Here is a 7271-nt window from a genome sequence, read left to right on the forward strand (position 1 = left end):
CTAAAGGAGAGAGGGGAATCTGGAAACGAGGGGAAGCAGGCGCCGTGTTGGAAAAACGGGAGGGTAAATGTGAATGTGGAAGTGAGACGGTGAATCAAGGGAGGAGATGCGTGACGTGGCGCCTCAAATGGGAAAAAGAGAGAGAGATAGAGAGAAAGAGAGAGAGAGAGAAACAATTGCAAGATAGAAAGAGAAACAAGAAGCAGCAAGGCTATTTCGAGGAAGAGAGATGAGCGAAAAAGTAGGGGTGCGCCGAGGCGATAAAGAGAAAGATGCCAATATAACGCAAGAAGGAAAAAAATATATACTAGATAGAGAGAAACGGAGAGATCTCTTTGGAAGAGACGAGGAATAAGACAGACAGCCCGAATTCTGAGTGGAATGGAGGATGGACGAAGAGAGGTGGAAACCACTTGGGATGGAGAGGGACGCGCAGGGATGATACCAAGAGGGTGCAACTGGTGAAAGTGGAAGGAGTGCGACGCAAGCGACTACAGGGAAGAGAATGAAAGAGAGAGAAATACAGGGTGAGAGAGGCACGCGACGGCGTCTCACCTGTTTGCCAACCCGCCAGTCTGGTTTACGCGCCCGGTCATCCGTCGGCGCTACAAGTGGCTGTTTCACTTCGACTCTCGAACAAGCGCGGGATCGTTCATTTGTGACCCTTTATTGCCATAAATATCTGTAGATTGCTGAAATACGTGTGATAAACGTTTCAAGAACGATACGATACGTGATACGTTTTGCTTCGAAAGACTCGTCTCGAGACACTGTTCATCATCGCCGTCGTCAACGTCAGCGCAATGGTAAGTAATCGGAATCTGTGTTTGATCAAACTAGGTCACCAGTAAATCGCTTTCGGTTTTCGCCGGATCAGATGACAAAGACTCTGTTTGAAATCTGAGACGCGCGGTATATGTTACCTAAGCATCGATTGTACGTGCTTAGAAACTTAGTATTGTGTTAATCGATTTAATGGATCATCTTATTGTAATGTAATATATTAACCGCAGATAATAAATCAGTTTAAAATAAATATTTAAAATAATTAAAAAATTTAATAATGATTTTTGATGATAGCGATCAATTTCTCGGTTAACTTGTTTTTCGCTTTTACGATTTGCTCTTGTAAACATGTCATTATATACGTTTTCACAATTTGGGAAATCAATGTAATAAATAAAAAATCTATGGAAATCGGAAACAAGCGTAATAGCAGCTAATGCGTCATTCAGTGATTTTTTTTTGCACAGAAATTGCCACAAAATATGCTTTTTTAACGAGTTTTAGTTACACAAAAATCTGTTTAAACAATGCAAATAAATCGAGAGATATTAAAAAAATCATAGTGATGTGAAAGCACAATAAAATATATTAATTCTTTGTTAATTTTACTGTTCAGTACATTAGAGATCAATGCGGTTTGTACAATGTGTCACAATAATGATCCAGTTAAACTAGTGACAGTTCTATGCGAATTATATCTCAGTGAAACACGTACGCAATTGAATGTCATAGCAAGTAGAGAGGGTCAGCGTACCATCGGACATGTCGAGGATTATCGCCCTACCTGAATTGTCGTGCATGGGTCGATGAACGTATAATGACTCTTGATAGGTGGGAGTGCCAATGCAACATAGAAACGGTTTTTTTTAATAATATATATGTTGCCTGACATTTGTGGGCATTGAAAATGATCTTTAGGAATATTTACTTAATAGAAGACTATTAGGAAGAAATGTTTACACGTCAGAAATTTTTAATAAACTTGCAAAAATATATCATAAAGTAATGAATTAAAAACTGTTTTTATCTTTGAGTTCTATTTAAATATTTAAAATATTGCTAGCAATTAAAAAATATTCAAGATATTTAATACATTTAAAATAAAACAAAAGTTTCCGTTTATATACATATAGTAAGATTGTATGTGCGTGCATCGATATGAGATTAAGTAAAATTGAATGCATATATTTACATTTATATAAGCGGCCTGAATTACAACGGATTTAAAAACATGTTGATATATGAAATAAAAATGAATAATAGCTTGCATCTGATAACTATAATTTATTGGTGATTATATCTCTCCACACAATTTTTTTTTTTTTTATTCTGAAGTTTCTGAGACATGCTTCAAATTTGCATTGACGCTGTTTTATTTTTCGAGTTTGTTCTTATCGCATAATGATAAAGCGCCTAAAGCTACTAGGCATTAAGAATATCGCCGTTAAAATAACTGACGATATATCACCGAAATATTAGCACGTTGATTGTCTGAACTCGATAGACAAAAATTACCAGCGACTGTGATTATAAATCGACGAATATTAAATTTATAATGATCGGATCTAGTCTGTTAATTTTATTAATTCGTTTTTTAAAGAATCTATCACGATAGCGCGGGATTGAAATTAATCAACGGTACAGCGCAGTCTTCGTTAAAAGGCTATGTTACGCTCGTTAATTAAATGACAGCCGAAACGAGCAACTATTTCCGGCCCGATAGAATGCACAGTATGTGCGTCCGAAGTGCAAAAAAGCAAACTGTCGCAGTCCCTCTTTCGCAATCGATCAGTTCTGCTTGTCAGTTACGGAAACACTTTAGCAGGATCGAAGACGTTTGTTGGATTACAAAAATCCGTTTTTACGCGGCGATGCGATACAGGGGATTTTTTAAATCTTTGCCGCATCGAACCAGTAAGCTCGAGCAAAAAAATAGCGAACAAAAGAAAGTCCGTAGCGAAGATTAAACGGAGGATGTAATTCTGCAATTCGGATTTAATTGTCCGAATTTAAGCGCTGGAATCTGTGCGAAAAAAATATATTTGGATCTAACGTGTTACTGTAAACATGGAGTGACTGCATATAATAGGATGTAATGTTATACGTGTAGCATGGCAGAAAACAAATAACTATTTATTTTCTTTAAATATAACCTGGATATAAGATTATAAAAGACAAATTAAAAAAAATAAGACACTAAATACACAATAAGAATTAGTCTACCTTTAAAAATTCTTCTCGCTATATCTTAACCGTTTTGCTGTATCTCTTTCGATATATTACAAAGATGCACAGATAAATTAAGCAATAGTTAAAGAGCTTTGTTGATTATCAAGCAAAAATATGCGGAAATCTTTGAGATACTTGAAAGATCCGTCAGAGAGATAAATTTATCATTGATTGAAGCATGATGGAAAACTGACGAGCCGATTCGATGAAAGAAAAACTTCTTGCCGCTCGATCCGAATAAGAAAAATATACTTGTCGATCTGACGTTTTCGGTTTCCACTTGTCGTATTTTTATAATGTCACGAAAAAAGTGCTAAACTAACACTGTAAATTTCTATTAAAATAAAAATTTAATTGGACTCGCGTATTCAACGCGACGTAAAAATTTTACCTTGACTTCCGGTTTAATATAATTCACTTCTGAAGTGAGCGCTGCCAATCTGTATTCGGATTTGTTCTTCAAAAAACGGTGTTTGATTTAGGGTTTGTTGGGACTATCCAAGTGCCGGTAAACTTTGGAAGTTTGTGAGGAAACCGAACAGCAATCCTTCTTTATCCTTCTTTTCTTGGAGATATTTTCGACAGGTCGGAGATCAAGATATTTTCTAGGCCGTGAAGCTTATTTGGCCAGATAAATCATGTAGAATCATAATCAATGATATAAAAAGTTTATAAAGGAATAACGTATGATTTTTTTAAAGCTCTCTATTATGTAATATAAATATACCTTCATATAAACGATATACATTGTTATTATATGTGATAAAATTGTTGCATTATAAAATTTTCTTAACCATGGTAATTTCTTTTCTAAATAGAGAAAGAGCTATAAATAAATATATAATAAAGAATTTTTTTTTAATATTCTAAAGTTTTTTATATGTGTGTGTTTATAATTTTAAAACATTTAACATAAACACATGAAAAGATACATTTGTGTCGAATTTTGACGCATTTGTCAGAAATGAATTGTCTTGAAATATGATTACAATCATATGTACAGATTATAATAGACATCTAACTTATTAAACTCCTTCCGCGACTTATAATGCACGTATTTAAATACATACGTCATTATATATATACTGCATTATTCCCATATCTATATTGTACGAGGTGAAGTGTCATGATGATATCATGTTTACGATAGAGTGAAAATGCTAATCACGGCTTCTTGATTATCTCGTATTTATTCTACCATTTATCTCGACCGATTCAAAATAATCCTTTGTTTGTAATTTTTGCGAAAATGGCAGTTTTGCATCTCTATCCTCTTACAATTTAAATTTGATACTAAAATCCATATAATTCGTATAGAGTTAAATTTCAATATACATATACAAACATGACAATAATTTTTATGTTTAATGACAATAGTAAAATAATTATCAAACTACATAACATTGAAAGTTGACTAGTTATCATAAACAGTAAGCAATTAAATTTTCGTAGAGTTGAAGACAAATTTCATTGGAAAGTCTGCTATTGACAATCTGCTGGCAATATTAAAATTGAAACAAAATTATGTGAAGTGTATTATAAATCTGCTACATGATGTCTGTTGACCCATTGTAACATAATATTGAACAATGGTTACTATGCGTGTATCAGGAAGGAATCAGAGTTTCTCTCAGTCGAGCTATTTACCGATAACAATTCCTGTGCATAAAGCGCTAAAAACAGTAGCTTTCTTTGTTTATTATAGTCTGTGGCAAAATTAAAAGAGAGAGAGAGATTGCAAAAAAAAGAATTTTCTGTCTTACAAACACGATGGATGGATAATAGGAAGCAGCGCGAAAGCGGTCTTGTCGTATATAAAACAGCAAGGAAATTTCTTCGGGCGCTGCATTAATTTTCTTCAATATTTTCTAGTCGTTATATATCGCTTCTTCATTGACGTTATAATAATGCTCGTAGCGCAGATATAACAATGCGATATTTTAGAGTTCTTGCAAAAATCCTTGGTAAATAGCGCGTGATTCGTTCAAAATTTTTGAGAATGTTGCCGCCGAATATCTCCGAAATCATGTTCTTCGACAGAATATTTGGCTGTTTGATGAAGTCAATAAAAATATATTCAAATGTGAAGAGCCGTGAAATACTTATATTATGTTCTGATTTTACGTCAAAGTGCTAAGTACATATATAGATTATTTTTAAAATATACATAAAATATGTATTATAAACAAGCTGCTTGAATTTACTCTATTTTAAAATAACGAGTTTTCTTTTTAAATCGTTATTTTATCAGAATTATTATTTTTACATCATAGAATTAATAATAATATTCTTTGTAGAAAATTTATGTTACTAAACTCTATCAAATTATTATCTTTTGTTTACGCATATATAGCAATAGCAATAAATGTAGAATAATTTTTCCAAAATTTTACTTGGAATTTTGCATTGTACACAAATGTTACACATGCTACATCCCATGTCTAATACTTAATACATAAATTTCTTTATGTATATTAATAGAAAAATTGTCAAACATATTTAGAATTTAATTAAAAGCTAGCTTCATTTATTTATATGATCCAATTCGTCAAACTTTGATTATGAAAACCAAACTTTACAATATTTCTGACGTTCAAAATTTTTGCATAAAAATCAATTTTTGCATTTAAATATTGTGCTAGTTTATTTTAAAACCAATCTATTTAGATTGGTTTTAAAATAAACTAGCACAATATTTGAATTCAATACTTGAATTCAATAAAAAATGGAATAAGTATATGGCAAGTTACGGAATACCGTGAAAGTCTTGTTCATTCTTTTAATAATAAAGTATTATTCAATTATGTCATCAGTCTTTGCGCTATGTATTCTAAAGCTTATTATATGAACTGAAGTTTCGCGATACACGAAACCTATTAGCTTATCTCATAGCTGCCGGATAATCGCATATTTAACATATATTGATTGTCTTATATACATATACACACACATATGATATACATATATATATCATTAAACGATATTCATATTTAAGTAATATATTCCGATGTGTTCAAATATTTATGTTTCCATTATTTACAACATGAGTGTATAAATGGTAAATTAGTAGTATGATCGCGCAATTATATCTCAATGACCTTTGAAATAATTAAAAGATATAAACGTGTGGTTGTATTTACAACCGACAGTTTACAGCAGGAAGCTCTACAAATTCGGATTCACAGATGTCACGTGAGATTTGTGGTTGCGATAATATCGTGATTCGCGCAATGTGGGACGCCATAAAAAAATTGTCACGAATTAATGATTCGCGTGTTAAACGGAGATTGGTATTAAATCGACGATTAAATAAATATCAAAGATACACGTTGTCAAATCGTTTTTTTAATTTAATAAGATTAATATTTTTTCTATGTGTTTATGCTTGTTATATTGACGTGAGACGGATCACATATTTATGTTTTAAAATACAGATATATGTTTTTAGATCTAATAGCAATTAAGTAAATGCTGTATAGTCAAGTTCCTAAATAGATATATTAATTATAATTTGAATATAAAATAAAAAAGCTAATTAGCATAAATCTTATTCTTAACTTTTTATTATTTCTTAATACTTTTTATTTCGCGTCCAGAATCAAACTAGATCTTAAAACTAAATTATCTAAAATTTTTTGAGGCTCTTAAATATGTATAGTCACGTATAGAGAGTAGCTTGTAAAAAAAAATTTAATTGATTTCTTTTTTAATAAAGAGATTGGTCTGGAAGAATGAATATCTCATATAAATAATATATTTTAGAACATTTATATATTCAAGAATTTAAGGCAGAAACTTGTTATGTGAAACTGAAATATCCGTGCAAACAATTCTCTTTAATAAGAGTATCTGATACGAGCTACGTTGAACGCGATCTAATGAATAATGCATAAACTCAATTCACATGTATCACGCGTAATTAATCACGACGCTTAATTGAAGCAAAATTGATATGTTTCGTTCGAGGGCGTCGGTGAGTCTCGCGGCCTTCTTTGTTCGATACATTCTATTTTCTCTTTTTTTTTTTTTCTTTATTCTTATTTATGCTCCATGGATCGCAGTTAATTTGCATCGGTTTCGGAACGGTTGCGATAGAACTATTGGAAAGTCGACGGCTTTAATATAAAAAGCAATAAACGAAAAATCGAGGAATTCAGCACAACCACGAAGCTTTCTACCCTAGCCGAGGGTTTTTTACTGCTTCCATAGCCGACACGTATTCTACCGTTTCCAGAGCTTTTCTTTTCAACTTCTCC

At 32.2% G+C, this 7271-nt stretch overlaps 1 protein-coding gene across 4 annotated transcripts in view; it reads left to right on the forward strand.

The window, feature by feature from the left end:
* The first annotated feature begins 422 nt into the window (after positions 1 to 422).
* The window catches only part of LOC115239300 (BAI1-associated protein 3), a 79434-nt gene continuing 72585 nt past the window's right edge, over positions 423 to 7271 (forward strand). For 2 of the 4 annotated variants that reach the window (XM_029813758.1, XM_029813761.1), the window contains exon 1: positions 424 to 806. The gene's annotated coding sequence lies outside the window, so the exon portion shown is untranslated. Of the gene's footprint in view, positions 807 to 7271 lie in introns of all 4 variants that reach the window. The other 2 variants (XM_029813760.1, XM_029813759.1) reach the window with 2 other exon arrangements.

This window comes from Formica exsecta, unplaced genomic scaffold (assembly GCF_003651465.1).
Source record: "Formica exsecta isolate Colony F162 unplaced genomic scaffold, ASM365146v1 scaffold37, whole genome shotgun sequence".
Taxonomy (NCBI): domain Eukaryota; kingdom Metazoa; phylum Arthropoda; class Insecta; order Hymenoptera; family Formicidae; genus Formica; species Formica exsecta.